The following is a 19386-nucleotide window of genomic DNA, read 5'->3' as shown; positions in this document are numbered from 1 at the left end:
CGTTGTCCTGATGCACGGCGGACTTAGATATCATTATATAACGAGTGTCAAAGAAAGGGATCCACGCACGCCTGGCCCCGCTTTTCCTGGTGTGCTAATGGCCCGTCGGGGAGAAGAGGAGACAGTTTTAAAAGTACCTCCACGGCGTGGACGATGGACACTTTGGGTTATCCGGTGTACAGCCCAAAGTGTTTTACAACATGGGGTTGCTACCGCTTCCATCCTGTTAGCTCACATGAATGGTGTTCTTCCAACAAAAACATTTGGAGTGGTGTCAGTGTTCAAAAGCATGGTATTTTGCTTCGTTTTTTTATGATACCACCTCACCTATTATTACCTTATCAATTATTCCGCATCAAGATCACAGTCTTTCCAGTATTAACCTGCTAACATAGTTCGTAAAACAGCAAGACTTTAGGTAGAAGTATCATATCTCTATATGTGCTCGTGTACCAGACATTGCAAGCTGATGTATAACCTACCAAATCGTTTATTTTTGTTATGGTTCTTGTTAAGTATTCGCCTGGCCTTGCACTTATCCTCGCTGCCCCTGAACTTTTTTGTTTATTTACTTATCTTGTACCTCGATCGTGCCTCTTATCTTACCTCGATCCTGCCATCCCAGGTGAGTAGGCTCTGGAAGTTTTCAGCTATCATCGTCGGTGTACGATGAAAGCTGAATAGGGCATAAGAGCAGGGCAGGGACGGCTTAAGAGCAGATATTCCCTGTCCGGTTCACCTGGAACAGACTGTGGTGATTCCCCATCTCTCTTTTACAACTCAGTTGTGATTAAACTGCATTTGAAGTGGTGGAAGAGCTGGGTGCAAGGTGAACTGGACAGGTGAACTCTGTTCTCCTTACATGGACTCACACCCATCATTATAAGTGGATGTTTCTGGAACGTACCCCCCCCCCCCCCACCCCTTACCCACGACCCCAGTGTTTAGGCCATGGAAGTCTATTCAGTTCCCTTGATTACAATTTATCTAAATGTGTATAGATTTTCCTATTTATGAATTAGTTTTGTATTTTTATTTATTTATTTATTTATTTATTTATTTATTTTGCATATCAGGCTCATGTAGGAACACTGAGTAAGGGGGCGAGACTAGTGGTAGTACGAATTTAACCCAAGCAACATATGAAAAACATGCAAAATAGTAACAGAGTATAAATAACGGAAGATATAGCATGAAAGATGCCTAATATAATTGAAAGAATGATATCGATTACAAAGGCGTAGAAAACCAAGGCTTATACAAACAGGTGTGCGAAAATTCACATGTTAAAAAAGGTGGCAATTAATACACGGGCGCACGTGAACAAAGCTACACTTTTAACGTGAATGATGCAGGCACACATGGTCGCGCAACAATAAATGACCGGTGATTGAGATTAGTGTGTTGGAAAGGTCATGCTATACTCCTTCACACCAATTCCTACAGCTAACTACTCTAGAGCAGGAGCTCCACTGCGTTATTTCTCTAGGTGTTATTGCATAGTCTGTGGGACGTTCTCAAATTGTTGAGATTCTGCTAGTAGCTTCCGTATACTTCATCTGACGACACCGCGTGTTTGTGTGCCTGAATACATAAATTTGCACTCCATAATCTCGTCAGGAGCCATGCAAAACTACGCAGATTTTGATCGTTCTGGTTAGTTGCATTGACGTTTGGTACCATTCGAGACATAGAGCCATAACAGCGCCCATGCGCGATGTCATCTTCTGCATTGCACGTTTACGATTAATGTCAGTATAAAAAACAGGCGAGCTTTTTATAGCATGAAAAGCAGGCCATCTTCATACCTCAGTTAAAATTCGTTGCCTTGACCCATCGGTTTCACTCAGCAACCAACTGGTCATCCACCACAAATACGCGCCACAACCAGTTGCCTCTCATCCGCAAAGTACTTATACCTTTCCGAGTGTCTACTGCACTCAATCACTTCAACAAGTGGTGTAAGAGGGAAGGCACTGCAATGTCATTGCTGGAGGAGGATGGACTAAGACTAAAGAGAACAGAATATTGCAACGCGGTAAACTTCAGCCATGAACCTGCGGAGTACGCTACTATTGACAAGGGATGATCCGACGGCCACGAGTTCCGTACCTGGCGGCCCAAAATGTGGTATCTGACGTAAGTTTGCCGGCCATAGCTTCCCTACAGCTTTTGTTTCATTTCTTGCCTCAACTTCTTTTATTTTTTATCTGAAGTCTTCATGTCTCAAGACTAATAAGAAGCTGGGTTGCGATGACCCCACTGTTTTAATAAGGTCATAGGAGTCAGCGAGCAGGGTATTACTATACTACTTGTGGCTTCATCTACAACTAGAGGTTAAGCACCTTCACCTCGGAGACTATGGTTCTTTTCACAAATTTCGGAAAACATAGGCGAAAAGGAATGTTTTTAATCTCAGACAAAAACATGCAATGTTATCCATATGTAATAATTTTACTTAAATGCTCGTGACCAATACATGGGGTAGCACCAAGCAAAGTCATCACCATTTCTAAGGGAACCGGAACCATTGTTTAGCACAAGGAACAATGCTTACATTATACGAAACTACCGGAAAAGATCACTCACGAATTCATATATTAAAAAAGCGGTATTTTTATCTTTGAATTAAACATTTATGCCCAAAATATAAAAATAACCATGGAAAAACTTTCGCAAAGGTTAATCGCGGGGCTTTACAGTTTGCCGATACAAATCGGGTTGAAGGTCACCAAACACGGCCGACCCACAAGTATTTGTTGAAGCTTTCTTGCATCTGGGTGACATATCGTGAACAGAAAACAAAATCTTGCTTTTGTTTGGGTGGCAAAACACGTTTCACACAAAAATTTGGGACTCAGAATCGTTTAAAAAACGTTCCCTTAGAATGATCCAAAAGATGGATGTTTTAGAGGTGCAAAACGTTCGAATAACGTCAATAACCCCCGAATTTATATCAGAAATAGATTCGAAGGTAATTGGTAAATACTGTTCATCTGTGGTATTACCGGAACTTTAAAAGATCTCCACTTGCATAAATAATGAGCACACGTAGTGATTTCATATCTGGATGCCGTGGGCTAGGTCGTCCGTAATTGCTTTACCGAAAATGACAATACCATTTTATATTAAACGCCCCGCAGTCACAAATGCACGATCTTCTCCTAACCGAAGCTACGGGAATATTCCGTGTGAACTAATTATAAAATGACCTCCGCGATAAATTATGGGAGTATACGTAATTTACAGTGCTGCACTAACGTTAGTAATGAAAAAAAAACATTGTCGCGTTTAGTGCTACTGAGTTTTTATTTTATTTTCATTTCTCTTCACTCTCAAGGCGATGTGAATCAAATAAGGCAGCGGATGTAAAAATGTTCTACACAGAAAATACGTTAATTTCAGCGATTCCAGGCTTGGAGAAATCCTAAGGATAGGGGATGGGATAGGCCAGCACAAAACGAAAATTGGGGCCTCTTTCAGCCCGTTTGTTAAACAGGCTAAATTGCTGCTGTATGTGCGGATATTGTTGTTGGTATTGGATGTAAAACTGACCTATGAAAATTTATTCCAGCGCCAAAACATTCGCGCAAGATTCAACTTGCCGGCACGTTTAGAATTGTAAAGTGTCAAAGGGATTTTTGACATCCCAGACCAGTACAAAGCCAGTAATATTTTGCGTTAAAAGAAACTTCTGGACAACTCCAAAGGGACCTTGTGCCCTGTTTAATGAACAACGCCTCTGTAAAATAACAATATCGTACCTAAGAAGTTGAGCAATGTGGTGAAACGTCTTTATAACATGCTTAAGAGTAGGTTTTAACGAACGCTCTGCAACTGCGATTTCAGTTGTTTTGAAATATAGCTTTACACATAAATCTCTCCGTGTGGTAAGCGAGATTTTATTGTCAGCCTTCACCGTTACATCAGAGCCATGGCTCCCTGCCAAGATTTCCTCTAGGCAGAAGTACAACAAGCTGGGCCAGTTGAAATGACATTCGTGTGTTCAACCAGCGCGACACAAACGAAGACATATTAACAGTGCGCAGGGTCGGCCGCTTGACGGGCTGCTTGATGAGCAGCATTCCCTGTATAGGCTTCACTCAGTCTTCGTTTCTGTCGCGCTGGATGAACTCAGGAATTTCATCCAACTGTGGTTGCTGTCCTGTCCTTCAACGCCAGCTTCGCAAGAATGTTAAATGAGAACATGGGGTAAAACTGTGAGGCAGACTTTGTGTTAGTAAGCGTAGACTACTTGACAGACTCGGAATAAGTGGGCGTTCTTGCGGACAGAATGCCGGTTGAATAACTGAGAACTTAGTACTGTCAGTGAGCTATGAGCGTTAATTTTGTTCTTTATTTCTCAACAAATTTAGTTAAAGCCAGATTACTTTGAATCCGAGGTTGTTATTATATCAGTTGGCGTGCTTCCGTGCTTTTACTCGAGTCCGCACTCGCTTTAACTGCAGTGGGTTCTCATAAATGTGGCGCCCCGACTATGCTCGCTCCACTCTCTCCTTCTTACCGTGAAGCTTTTTATGGATATGGTTCTGCGGATTTTTTATGCGCGTGAACACAAAACAATCAGGACTCCACGTATTAATCAAACTCGAAACGTTTGTGTGCGTTGTTTGTTTGTTGTTGTTTGTTTGCTTTTTGGTTTGCATGTTTTCGTCTTCTTTGGTACGGACTTGGTTTAATTCGAAATGTATCTCCAAACTTTTCCACTGGGCAAGCAGCGTCGCCTCTGCCTGTGCTCGCACCACCCTCCCTTCGTCACCATTGCTAGAGCTTGTGTTCTTCTCATCCTCGGCCTTCTAGGTGTGGCGGGTGCATCCCGCATGTCCAATTTCGTCCGAGTGACGGGGGCGTCGAAACGTGGCACGTGCTGTGCTTATCGAGCTCGTCGGGGCCGCGGTAGTCTTCTACGCCAAAGTATATTGCGAGCAACAAGCGGCGGAGCGCGCAGTTCTGTGCCTTCTTGCACATGTCCCCATCATCAAATCCTTAGACGGCGGAACACTTCGTCTTCTCCCTCGGCTGCTGTTCACCACCATTGTCGCTTGTAGTTAGGTTCGTTCGAGTCATGGAGCTTCGTACTAATATACACCGGAGGAAAATCGGGTGCCAGTGTCTAGGCGAGCCGCGCTTCAGCGAGGGGTCCGTCATGTACCGGAGAGGCACTTTCCACTGGTCCTTGCATGGCTCATGAACAGGCTGAAAAGTTGCCTGTTGCGAAAAAGGACCTATATTATTGTAGAAATAACTTAAATCTGTTTATTATAAAAATGGAGCTCTAAAGAGATTTCTTTGTCAGAGACTATTGAAAGCTTTATACAGAAAGGAACACTAAAAAAAATGTTGGCATTTTTCGTTTATATTGCCTTCAAGAACAAAATAAGTCATGTGGTTAGCCAAACCAAGTAGGCGAAGAACAAAGCGGCCGCTATGGCGGCCCCAACGATGGCCCGTTATTGCAGAGACGGGTTTCCCTTTAGTATATATTAGTATTAAACTGTCTGGTTTGGGCTGCTCACGAAATAAACAGTCTTGCCGCTACTTAAGTGCCTTTTCCCGTACAATAGGAAACTCCAAAGACAAAAAATAAATGTGCGTGCGTACCTCGCAATAACCACCTATACAGACTATAGACGTATTTGTTCCTTTGTTCAAAATTCTGTGCCACCCCTGCTTCGCTGGTCACCTACCTGGGTGTGTTCAGATAAGGACAGCCAAAGTGGTGCCATGACCATTTTTTGTTTGAGATGAAACTCTAATATTGTGTAGAACACTGCATCCCCACGGTGGAACTGGCACTAGTTTTGTGAGTAACGCCATAGTTGATTTAATAAAAAACTATTTAGAACCCGATCGAGCCGGGCTACTTTCCACATTGCTCGGTGTGGCAACTTTGGGGACCCGAAAAACGAAGCAAAGTTTTTTCCAAATTTTCCTATTTTTTTAAACAAATATTTGCAAACTTTTCTGCTAGATTCGTGAAAATTGAATTTGCAATATTTATATTCTTAGAGAAAATATTTCTCAAACTTAGTAGCGAGAGCAATGTCGTTCAAAAGGGGCACTTCTAAAATAATTTTTTTTGCACATCGCCCTAAAGTCTAAGCTCTCTAGTTTTTTAGACGTATTTACGAGGGGCTGCTGAACGCCTCATCCCCTTCTCAATGCTCTACAAAGGAAATTTATCAAAATACCGCTTCGTGAAATGCGACAAAAAATGAAAATTTGGAAAAAAGGTCCACCTTTCGACGTCATTTAAAAAAAAAACATGTTTCTCAATTTTCGCGATATTTACACAAAATGGCACTCAATTCCTGAGTATTCTAGAAAGCTAAACATTTGTTGCATTATTTTTCTTCTAACTCGGAAAAATGAGGTCACATTCAACCCATTTTTTTAATGTCTGATCAATGGTTGAGTAGCAGTTCGCAGTGAAAAAAGACAAATCATTATGGCTGTTTTTTACATTTTAGAAAATTAAAGCGCCTGATATTAGAAAAACTGATCATAGTATTCATATTTACCCATTGTTCAACTTGTTAGTTGCGGTAGGCATGAAAATGATTGTGAGGTTTCTGAGCTTGTTTCTCCCACCAGAGTAAAGCTATCATTTTATTTCTTTATCGCCTTGCCCTAGCTGTGTCATAAACCCGTATGTTTGACTTCCGACGCTGCTTAATCGCAAATTATTGTTAATTTACCCCATTTATAAGCAAGTAACCTCGCTGCTGGCACTGAGAATATTTGACATGCGATCGTCATAGTCAAATGTGTGTTTCCGTTCTACCTGGTACATGCGAAGCGCTAAGTGCAAAACAACTTCGTCTTCCTAACTGTCCGTCTTTCAGGCTCCCGGGGATAATAAATAGAGGTGCTTCTTAAACATTTTGTTTTTAGCTGTTGGAAAACTTTTATCCCACTACAAAATCTGCCATCCTTTACTTTGGACACTTCAAGGTTAAGGGGAAGGTGCGGCTTTCTAGTTACAAGGATCTTCAAAGATCCGACAAACAGTGGTGAGAAGCTTTGCTTGTGCTGTAGGAATTACTTCCAGACGAAGGTAGAGGATTCCATTGACCGCAGAGGCAAAAAAGTGTGTTCACGTGCGTTGTGATGTCGAGAAAGACTACGACTCTTTGCGGCAGCACAGTCTTGATTTGGCTCACGCATGCTTGGGGTTGGTCGAAATCAAGCGACTTCTTGAAGAGCATGCATGAATATGCGCTTTAATAATGTGTATAAATAACGGTGGTGCCACCCAATTTAAGAACAAATATCAGTTCCTCTAGGTGCGCAGAAGTGAATGTCGGGTCACTAGGGTGACAAAGTGGCTTTTCTCTGGAACCGGACATGACAAAAGTGCGTACCATGGCGTGGAGAGCCTCCTGAAGCATCAAGCTGCTGTGCATATTTTGCGTTGACCTTCAAGCGAAGCCGCAAAAAGTACGAAATAGTTCGTGGACAGCATCCTGCAAAAGTGAATTTTGTCATGCTATATCTTGGCGATGGCGATATCGCCACATTTGAGGAGAACAAACAAGAGAAAAGCAAAAATGTTCCGTCGGTACTCGGCATCTCGTATCCTCCCGGAAATAGCGAACTCAAACAAAATAAATTGAAGGTACACAACATCGAACTCGGACTCGGAGAGGCAACGACGGTTTTCACCCCTGCGTGTCGACTCTGTGAAGGGCCTTGGAACTAGAAAGCTGCACCTTCCTCTTAACCTTGAACTGTCCCAAGTAAAGGTTGGCAGATTTTGTAGTGGGATAAAAGTTTATCTTTCCAACAGCTAAAAAGCAAATGTTCAAGAAGCACATCTATTCATTATCCCCGGGAGCCTGAAAGACGGACAGTTAGGAAGACGAAGTTGTTTTGCACTTAGCGCTTCGCATGTACCAGGTAGAACGGAAACACACATTTGACTATGACGATCGCATGTCAAATATTCTCAGTGCCAGCAGCGAGGTTACTTGCTTATAAATGGGGTAAATTGACAATAATGTGCGATTAAGCAGTGTCAGAAATCAAACATACGGGTTAAATCAAATCAAAACACAGCTCGGGCAAGGCAATAAAGAAATAAAATGATAGCCTTACTCTGGTGGGAGAAACAAGCTCAGAAACCTCACAATCATTTTCATGCCTACCGCAACTAACAAGTTGAACAATGGGTAAATATGAATACTATGATCAGTTTTTCTAATATCAGGTGCTTTAATTTTCTAAAATGTAAAAAACAGCCATAATTATTTGTCTTTTTTCACTGCGAACTGCTACTCAACCATTGATCGGACATTAAAAAAATGGGTTGAATGTGACCTCATTTTTCCGAGTTAGAACAAAAATAATGCAACAAATGTTTAGCTTTCTAGAATACACAGGAATTGAGTGCCATTTTGTGTAAATATCGCGAAAATTGAGAAACATGATTTTTTTAAAATGACGTCGAAAGGTGAACCTTTTTTCCAAATTTTCATTTTTTGTCGCATTTCACGAAGCGGTATTTTGATAAATTTCCTTTGTAGAGCATTGAGAAGGGGATGAGGCGTTCAGCAGCCCCTCATAAATACGTCTAAAAAACTAGAGAGCTTAGACTTTAGGGAGATGTGCAAAAAAAAATTATTTTAGAAGTGCCCCTTTTGAACGACATTGCTCTCGCTACTAAGTTTGAGAAATATTTTATCTAAGAATATAATATTGCAAATTCAATTTTCACGAATCTAGCAGAAAAGTTTGCAAATATTTGTTTAAAAAATAGGAAAATTTGGAAAAAAATTTGCTTCGTTTTTCGGGTCCCCAAAGTTGCCACACCGAGCAATGTGGAAAGTAGCCCGGCCCGATCGGGTTCTAAATAGTTTTTTATTAAATCAACTATGGCGTTACTCACAAAACTAGTGCCAGTTCCACCGTGGGGATGCAGTGTTCTACACAATATTAAAGTTTCATCTCAAACAAAAAATGGTCATGGCACCACTTTGGCTGTCCTTATCTGAACACACCCACCTATACATACTAAATCGATCATTATTTTTTATTGTACCAACTGGCGTCATTTTTTGAGATAATTGATGATAATAAAAAGGCCTAAGATTGCGCAAGGGCCTCGAGAGCACGCCGCCGACACCGCCCGGTCGACCAGTGTAGCTTGATCTTCACGGTCGCAGCTGGTCAGCAGCCTCTCCCACTGCGCAAGGGAAGGGGTGGAGTTAGTCGGGAAGGTAGGGATGGATAGTGTGGGCATTCAATGGTAAAGTGGAAAGCGTCTAGTGGGCTATTACATGGTTGACAGGTGTTTGGGCAGAACGTAGGAGCAATGACGTGAATTCGTGTGTGTATACAGTTGCATTAGGTATCCATCTGTCGGCTTGCCTCGCCGGGTGCATGCTTGTGCGGGCGTGAGGGAGAAGTGTGAAGGAGGATATTTGTAGTGGTGGTGCATGTAGTGAGTGTGGAACGGCTCCATTGGTGGCCAGGGTGTTGGTGGTGATGTCTTCCGTGTCTGACAATTCGGATGGTAAGAATACCCGGCTCCGAATCACGCGGGCTGCAGCATGCTATTCTTCCTTCTCCGGCAGCCTGGTGTGAGAAGGGATGCATTACAAATAAATAAAAAAGTTAGGTAATACATCCCACAAAAAATTAGATAATTATAAACATAATCATGGCAGCACCCCGAACTATACCTGTAGTCGCATGAAATTTAATGAGCGTAATGAGTTGCCAATGCTTTTTTTTTTTAGTTTGGAAGGGGTTTTCTTTTTGCGCAGCACACTTTGTTGGGATAGTAGCCTATGTTGCACAGGATGCGTGTAGTGATACAGGGCACCTTAGGAAGCTCGCAAAGAGGATGTATAGCGCGTGGTGGCATTGGTACTCGCTGTTATTGTGGCGCGGCAACAGAATTAGTAGTAAAAAGCATTGTTTACGGCAATGAACCAATACGCGGTCGACTTAGTGATGCACCGCCATCCATTCACCGCATATGCTTTCGCTGAGTTAGTTCAACGAGCTGCCTTAGATCCGCCTATTTCCTGCCGCCCCTCAAATTCATGTCCCAGGCCAAATACGAAAGCGCTCAAAGTCGCCTCGCCGATAAGAAAAGGTGCTGATTACAAACAAATTAGAAAGAGTTCCACGTTTTTCAGGTGAAATAAAATGTAAATATTCCCTTTTTCAAAAACAAAATAGTTAAGAAAATCTGACGACACCCGAAGCTGTATTCAAAAATTTTCTGTCGTGCTCAGGTAGCTGCATTTGGAATCTCCCAGTATTAGCGCAGCGTTTTCGCAGCGAGGGTGCAGAAACTAAATTTTGAACACAATTTTAGTTCATAGTCTTCTTAAAAAATCCCGCACAATCTTAGCAAGGATGTCCTGATTCTAAAAGAAATTGGGGGAAAAGAACACGATGGAAGGTTTGGCCGTTAGAATTGTGACAACTCAAAGGTTAATCCAAGGGCGTGAATACGCAGACTATGGGGCCTGAGATTTCTATAGTATTCCATAAAACAAACATTTTAAAATTAATTCGGCATACCCAAGAAAGCGTGCCGCTCGCCATTTCCCGAAAGAAATTGTTTGGATTACAGGTGTTTTTGAGGGATTTTCTGGCCCGCTGATGGAATAGCAAATTGACGAGCGGAAAATCCGAAGAGGTGTCGAAAAATTCCGTTTCTGTTTGCAGGCGTTGTTTCCTTAGCAGCCTTAAGCCTACATCTTGTATTCATCCTCTTTTTCTTTCTCTTCATCTCACTGGCACGCTCTAAACGGTGGGTGTGAACGGGTTTGTCGGAGTTTATTCCTTAAAGTCTTCTAAAATTTTTATGCATTTTTTTCTCACTTGTCCCTCATTGAACCCCCCAAAGTCTCAATCGCTTGGAAAGGTAAGTGCAGAGCAAGTAATTTTCACGGTTTTGTTCGGGAAGTAAATACCTTCGAGCTGCGACCATGCCGGCTTTCAGATGCAAGCGCGTAACTCCTCTGCGACTGGTGCTTCTCCAACAGCCACCTAACTGCCGTCAGCAGTTTTCTTCGAAGTTGCGGGAGTAGAGCGAAAAAAGCAAAAATGGACAGAGCAAAAACTGGCGGATGAGAAAGGAGACGGGACACGTGTCGTCGAAAGAATAGGTTCATCTGTGCCGACTACCTTCTTTGTGTCCTGGAAGAATCAGCGCAGCCTAAGGCGGCGAGGACTTGATTGCTTTTCGTATTTCCTGTGACTTTTTATGTGCCACCATTTGCAGTTGAGCGCCCAGCTGGAGGGGGCGCTGTTGACGCTAAGCTTGAGGATCACGATTGGCAAGGAACAGCGTCCACATGTGTTTTTATTTCGCACGTTTTTTTTCGCTTTTTGAAAAGCCAGGACAGAAAATGAGAAAATGGCGTGTGTGAAGAATACTCGAGCTAACGAAGACTGTGCTCTGCCAATCTTCAGTTAAAACTTATCAGATAGCGAAATATCTCGCTTGATGTTCTCATTTTCGTTTTGCGCACTGATGGGTTTGTCACCATGTTGTTTCCCTAGAGTGGAAGGAAAGAAGACGAAACACCGCGCAACGATTCCTCCGCAATATTGTGCCACACTTGGTTACTGCTTCGCTGAGGTGTGAACCTGGCCTCTGCCCTTCTAATGAGGCAGGAGTAAACAGACAGTAGCCAGCATGGAGTATACGGCGCAGGGAAAATTCTGGCGATAAATGATTACTCAGCATATACCGAAGTACCACTGAAGTGATACAACTTGGCCCGAATCGATAGATCCCACTGCCGAAGACGGAGGTAAGGCACTCCCAAATAAATACGTTGTTTATTAAGACAGAAAATAAAAAGACTAAAGATCCCTATCACCGATCCATACATATTGAGGCGGTACGATTTGGGGCTTCAAAAATTGGAACTAATGATATGCTATGGCTTTAGTTTGTTTAGGTGGTTTTCAAAAAAGAATGCTCAGGTAAGTACATTTTAATGAATTAATATGGCCAGCCAACTCGTTTTCAAAACTGCGCCAAAAAAGTGCGCACCCTTCCGTGTAACGACGAATATTGTTGTACGCAAACCTTCCTTGTAACGGATTCCTCAGTTGGCCAATCCCATACTATGATTACGCGGTACCTTGGAGATATGGACAACTCTTCCTCAGTAACCACATCAAATCTCGGGTGTGCACTCCGTAGGCATAACGTTCCGCTTTGGGTTCTACGGCGCAAATCGGTACCTGCCGCGTAACGCACGTTCAGTGAGTACTTTTTCATGTGGGTAGCGGTTCAAAGTTTAAATCTCATATGTGACTTCAGGCCTCACTTCTGAAAAGTAAAACGCGACGTCAGGCTTACTTCCTGTGACATCCAGAGTTAGGGCACGCAGATCAACGCCATTCTCATCGTACTCCGAGCTGTGCGCAACGGCTGGCGACGTACACCTGTACACCTCAGAACGTGATGGTAGGCCTATACAAGGAGCGCCGTCAGATACGTGCATCACGTCCTCCCTCTTCTGCACATCAACCATTAGCGGAGGGGGCCTGAGGAGCTGTCGCCGTTTCGAAGGGAAGCGTTTAGTGATTTTTCTTCCCTTCACTTACGATCATCATCATAGTCGGAAAAAGTTGACTTTCCTGCAGTGCGTTTTCGCGGATTGACGTCATCAGTGAGAAGCTCAAAGCTTCGCTTGAATAGCCAGACCTAAAGCTATTCTAAGCATGCAGCCTCAATGCTATACGCGCAAGCCTCGTTTCTATTTCGATTTGGGTCGCACGTTTGGCCTTGGACTACGAGCGCAGTCAAGAGATTTCGAAGGAGACTTTGAGAACAGGATTCTCTCCTTTGAGTCATCAGTGTCCCCGTCAGGATATTTATGTTCCCGGCAGGGATAAAAGGATGCGGCCTCCGTTTTACTCTTGCGACAGCACCTACGTGGCGCTCTACGATCCTATTTCATAATAAAATAATGACTTTATTTCCACTTAGAAAGCAGAGGGCACCAGGAGAAAAGCTTGACTAGCTTGAGTTATCGGTCTCCTATTTAAATTAGTGTTTCCTAGAAGCTCCTTCGTCGAAAATCCGTCGTCATTCCTTCTCAGTTAATGCCCAGTCGAACTTCACTTCCTTCAACATTCAGCTGCGAAGAATTCCTACCCAGACTTTTCCCTGATTAAAGCTCCTTACCGATATAAAGGTGCTGCTTCTATCATTCGGTTCTTCATGGCAGATTAGGCCGACTTCAGCTTTCTTTTTGTATGGTGCTCACCCCTTCAACTCTCCGTCTCGCAAGACATCACTGCGAGTGCGCATCGGTCGGATGCCTCTTCTTCAGTCACATGTAGCCAACCGCCCATTGCTGGCAATCTGTATACCCATGTGGATAAAATCCCAAGGCGAAACTTGTTAGCATTGAACAATGAGTGCAATATGGCTACCGAATGGTCACAGGGCGCTGCGGCATCTTCTATGCGTTGTTCTCCGGCGTTAGCTCATGTTCTTTGGTGCAATCACTCCGGCTATAAAAAGAGCCATCTTGGTTTCCAAATGTCACGAACAAACTTGCGGCTAGTCGCAGGGTTTTACATTTCAGATGAAAACTCTCACGCCATATAAATTGTGCCGGTAACTTCAATAACACCTTCGAGGACGTAGTAGATCGTGGAGTACGCTGAATAAATTGCTACAGACCATGGCACTTGGTGTCCACTCTCTGAGTAAGAGAAAATGTTGGGAAAGGCGCATAAAGATATAACCTGAGAGATTTCGAATCAAACGTGTGATTTCTTTATAGATTCGTCGCGGATATTTTTCTGGCTGTATTCACCGGTAAGAGTGGATCATAGAGCCATCTGACAACACTCCCGGCGTGACTGGGAAGCGATGAAAGCAGCTGCATCGTGGTTCGGTTGCATCTTTGTTTCACCGGGAAGCAGCGTCCGCTTTGCAGACTGAGTACATCTATATAACTAAAAAAGGGGGCAAAACTCTCGTAATTTTTTTTATGGCGTTATGTAAGGGAATGTTTCAAATTAAATTGCGAATTCACATTCATATTGGTTGGACGACAAGCATATAAGGGACATGTTACAACGAATGCAGTTGAAGCGCTTCGATAGCGCATTTCTTCGGGCTTGCTCTGACGCGGTTCTCCCTTCAACAATACGGTATTCATTAAGCAGAGATTCAACAACGTCACACGTGGAAACCAGTCCTTGGGCACCTAAGCGCTTCAAGGCATCCCGTTTCGAGGACCGCAGAGGCGGAAGAATGGGGAAAGGGCACGAGCTGTTTGCCTGTGGTACAGCAGTGGTTTCGGCGTACCTGGTTAAGTGAGCCGCTGTAAATATAATACATCTGTTTTGTATTTAAGGAAAAACGAGTGCTAAAAACCAGTACAGAAAAAACGAAGTGCGACGAGGCAGATGTGCATCTGTCTCGTCGTTGGTTTTTTCTGTCCTGGTTTTTAGCACTCGTTTTTCCTTAAGTAGGCACCAACTGGCCCAACAGCATATTTTACTAAAACATCTGTTTCGGCTGTAGTAGAAGGCACTGGGCAATATGGGCCGATACCGACACGTTCGAAAGGCGTTGCTGTACCGATGATAAAGGATCGGTTTAATGAGAAGCCAGAAATTTTGAGCGTTGCCATTGTGCACGCGAGCAAAGGAACATGCGCAAGAAGCTATACATGCCGCGCCAGTCATACCTCAAGCAAAGCCCTTTATAGTCTTAAGTACCCCTTTATTAATATAAATTTCTTGGTTTTAAGGGGATCGAATATTTCATACATTGAAATTCCAGTTACCATTGAATGCAAGCAGAAATGTGAGGGTACGTTATTTTAACTTTCATTCCTTTTTTTCTGAAACTTTGGTCGAGTTCAAAGTCACAATCGAAATTCTCGTGTTCGGTGTTCGTTTGTATTTCGTTTGAGTGCAATTTCAGCTGCATGCGGTTGTTCCCACAAGAGCACATATTTCTTCCTGAATTGTAATTTTTATTCTTTTCACTGGCCTGACGGGGCGCGAGTTAATGCTGGAGCATTTGCTTGCAGGAAGCCATACATTTGTTTTTCTGTTTCCTCTCTGTGGTTTCGTTAGCAGCATTAGGCACCGCTCAGTGGCGGAAATGTGCATTGCGTGTAAGCAATCCACCCTGCACTACTGGGTTCCGACTACAGAAACACATTTTCTGCTCTGCCTCCCCCTCAATATGCGGCTGCCTCGGCGAAGATAGCACTCTCTAGCCATCCCTTTCTTCAAAGATGCCAGGCGAGAGACTTCTGCAGTAAGCCTACGCTCCCCTCGTCGCCTTCAGCGCCTGCTCAGTTCCTTGCTTGTTGTTTCTTTGACATTGAAGGAAGGGGCCTTCGGGGCCTCTGCATCGCGTCGTTTGCGACAAAGAACCGAAAGGAGAGTACCAGCACAGGAAGGCGCGCGTAAACCAGCCAAATGGCCCCTTTGAAGCAGCATCTTCTCTCGCCGTCCCGAGGGCAGTAATCGATGTCTCCCTTCTTTTGCCGGCTGCCACACCGGATGCGAAAGCCATACTGCGACACGACGACTAGCTTGCCCGCCATGAGGTCACCCTATTTTTTGCTTCCCCTTTCGCTACGTCTTTCTTTCTGTCTGTCCGTCGGTTCCGCCTTGTTGCGCACAGCACATACGAGTTGAACGCAATCATCCCAAATACCTACAAAATGCCTCCTGTTAAAGAAAGTGCACCTACTATCGATGACTAAAGCACTCCTTTCGTTATCCCCGGGCCAACCAGTTGCGAAACGGTCCAGAGATTTGCCCCTTCAAGCCTTGATTGAGCTCAGGAAATCATGCTCGCCGGGAGAACCCCGGGCTTTCACGCCTACAGTAAGCGGGTGACGCTTGACTGAAACCCTTTTACCTTCGTGTTTCTTATGACTTGAGGTTGGTCAACTGTATGCACTGTTTGATTGAATACGCTCATTCAAGCACGCCCTTGAGGCTCACTATACTGGATTGTGAGAGATTTCACTTTTGGCAATGTGTGGCCGGAAGAGAGGTTTTGTTTTGCCTTATTTTCCGCTAAAGAATTCGTGGCATTTCTCTGATGCAACAGAGTACATTATTCCCGGATTATAATTCGGGTGACTCGGGCGAGGAGAGGGGAACGTAAATCTGAACCCATGATCTTGACCTCAACCGGAGCATTCAGTGTTTCCAAAGATATTTTTGTCGCAAATTTGGCGAAATTTCACTCGATTTTGTAAAGGCGTTAACGCTAATATTTCCGCTGAGCTGCGCTGTGTTTTTTTCGGATGCAGGTCTTAGGACGGCGTTGTTTCTTCACTTCGAGACAGATGCCTCTGGAGGCGCCCACTCCTAAAAATGGAAAGCTGCACTGAGTTCCCCGCGATGCTTCCTCTCTGATTTCTTGTCTGTGTTCAGACCGGAAACGTTGTTCGTTTCGCTGTAGATTCTCTCCCCACCTGCAATGTTTCTAAACAATAGCAACAACACCACCGCGCCAGACATCAACGTTTCGTTTTCGTCGTAACTTAAGCGTTTACTTTCCTGCACCGACATAGCTTCACTCTGTCCGTTCCTTCATGAATTTCACATCCACCTCTGGCTCTCGGAATGGCAGAATCCATGGCGCCTTGAGCGAAATTTTCCTCTTCGTCTTAGCAGTCAGTTTTCGAATGCCTTCCATGGTATGCTTGCTTACGTAGTCTATTTAGGTCTCCATATGCTTGCAATATAAAAAAAAGAATTTAGAAAACGGAGTTGCCCCAAGCAACAGACGCATAAACTTAACGTGCGTACAGAGCTCGCGGGCTGTCAAAAAATTTAATAGAAATAACTTCGAGAATTCTCGAGAATTTTATTTTATTACGACAGTTATTTTGGTTTCTGTGTTCCTTCCCTTGCACATTCTGGGTTCGAAAGTCTACTTTAACCTGTTCTCTTTCCCTACATGTGTCCGCAATTAACCAAGTTGTGTAGTTTTCTTCGGACGAGCATACAGCTAGAAATTATAGACTATCAAAAATAGACAATGCTTCTATAAATGACTACTACTATAAAGAACTACTATATAGAATTGCTAAATTCGCATAAAATTCGCTCAGTCTTCTTTGAAGTTTAAAGACAATGGAACGCCTAAAGTCCACAAGTTAAACGTGTTTTCGTATGCACAAGGACGTGGATAGGTGAAGGCGGAATAAAGGAATCAGTTCCAGCGTCCAGGCGCTCCTTGGCCACACCCTATGTTGTCTTTCGACAGGTCTTTCTGCCTGATCCTCGTTGCGATGGCGGGGCTCAATTATTTAGCAGCCCCCTAAACCGTATTTCTGTTTTCACGTTTATAAAAAGCACCGATCATTGTTGGGCCACCAGTGCTTGGGTCTGCTAGAAAAAAATTAGCCCAGCTTCACTATGTAACCGTTGCGAATGCTGGCGTTAAAAGCGAAGTTTTCCAGCGGGTAGTAATTGTACGGCTAGGCTTAACAGAACATGTCAAAGCCCATAGATTGATTCCAGTTCGCACCCGTTCGCAAGCCAGCTTTGGCTGGTAATCCCGAAGGGCGGCTTCTTCATCCGGAAAGCGCCCATTTTCCCAGGATTCGCGAAACCACCGCCAAGCGCACTCATCTATATCGTCGCGCTCCTCCGAACCATCAGTTTGTTTGTTTCTTTCTTTGCTTGCTTTCTTGTTTGTTTGTTTGTTTGTTTGCTTGTTTGTTTGTTTGTTTGTTTGTTTGTTTGTTTGTTTGTTTGTTTGTTTGTTTGTTTGTTTGTTTGTTTGTTTGTTTGTTTGTTTGTTTGTTTGTTTGTTTGTTTGTTTGTCTTTCTGTTTGTTTGTCATGATTCGCAATCTTGCATAAAGTACATGGAGCGGCATCTCTGATTGGCCGACACGCCTCCTTTCCTCAACTCCGGCCGCCTGCGCTCGGCGCATACTCTCACCCGCGCCATGTCTCGGCCCACCAGCACTTGGGGTCCGCTCCCCCTCTCCCCACTACGCTGCACCTACACTTGTCGCTTCTCTCCCCCTCGCTAGGCTATGCCCTCTCCACATGGCTGCCCCCGCGATACTACTCCTCGTCCTATGAAACCATCGAACAAGAACAGCTTCGCTGCTACAGCAGATGGGAGTATAAGGCAGCGTGATTTGTAATGACACCGCAGCTGTGGCGATAACTGGGCAATTGGGTGACGTGACCGCTTGCGCAGAATTATTTTCAGGCGGACCCATCAGTGTATGTTACACAGGTTAAAGGGGCACAGAATTCAGAACAAAAATTGACTGGCCATTACAATACTCGCTAATGCAATATTTGAGCGCAGCTTTTCAGATGCTTTGACTACGCAAAATATGTTGGGGCAAAGAATTTCAGACGGACATATTTGTATGGTTTGAGAAAACTTGTATTTGCAGTGGCTGATGAAGCTTATGCAGCGGTTGCCTCGCTCGTTGTTCAGCAATCACTCGGGGATCGGGCGTCGGCGGTGCTAAGCCTCCACTCTACCACCTCGTTTAGCTGCAGCGGCTGACAAAACGCACGACCGGTTGCCTCACTAGCAGTTCTGCCCTCACTCCTGATGGCTGCAGTGTGCTGAAGCAGCACTCACTTGTGGGTTCTCTCGATGGTAGCAATGGTGAGGCTCCACGTGAGTGGCGCGAAGTGCGTCTTAGGAAGAGACCGTAAACTGCGTGTTAGGAAACGAACACACTTCAACGTCACGCGTATGCCATTCCCCTTCACGTTTTCGCCAACCATCACGCAGTCAAGCGTCTCGTGCGGGCACAGCATTCTACCCCCTCCCAGTGCACGCTTTCGGAGAAACGTCTCGCCCCGCCACGGCGAAACGCCCTCCCTTCCCAATTTCGCGACAGTCGCCTCCTTTGTCTTCTTTCAATCTTCAGTCTTGCCATAGTTTTCTAGGTTACAACAACGGCGGCGACACCGCTCAGCCCAGGAACAGATGCCAAGGGCTGCGCCCTAATGGTTGCTCTAGAACGATAGATTATCTCACGAAGATCCCGAATATATCATTTTTACGCGTAGATTTTTTCAAGTAAGGTAGAAAATAGTGAAAACGTGAAGGCAGGTGTAGCTGCCATGGGCTATTCTACACAACTTGCACCGGAAGGGTTTTAAAACGTCACTTGCGCAACGTCTTTCCTGACTACCGCTGTATGGCGCTATTCATCCATGCTTGGGGCGGCGGTACCGCCTTTCGGGGAGGTCTTCGAACTGCGCACAATTGGTTGGTTCAACGCCAGCATTCGCGGGGCCTCGAAAATGGAATATGTAGTTCTTCAACGAAACGAAATTGTTATCACGGGGCCCACGAAGCAACATTCTGCTTAGTGGTCCGGAGAACCAAATTACGTGGGAATTC

General features: G+C 44.3%; 1 protein-coding gene across 1 annotated transcript in view; it reads left to right on the top strand.

The window, feature by feature from the left end:
• Positions 1-19386, top strand: part of LOC144175109 (putative G-protein coupled receptor No18) — a 209848-nt gene that overhangs the window by 108015 nt on the left and 82447 nt on the right. The window lies entirely within an intron of this gene.

The sequence above is a fragment of the Haemaphysalis longicornis genome, unplaced genomic scaffold (assembly GCF_048455015.1).
Source record: "Haemaphysalis longicornis isolate Haplotype H1 unplaced genomic scaffold, Haemaphysalis longicornis Haplotype H1 scaffold_3, whole genome shotgun sequence".
NCBI classification, from domain to species: domain Eukaryota; kingdom Metazoa; phylum Arthropoda; class Arachnida; order Ixodida; family Ixodidae; genus Haemaphysalis; species Haemaphysalis longicornis.
The sequence above is the reverse complement of the archived record's forward strand: the minus strand, read 5'-3'. Positions and strand labels throughout refer to the sequence as shown.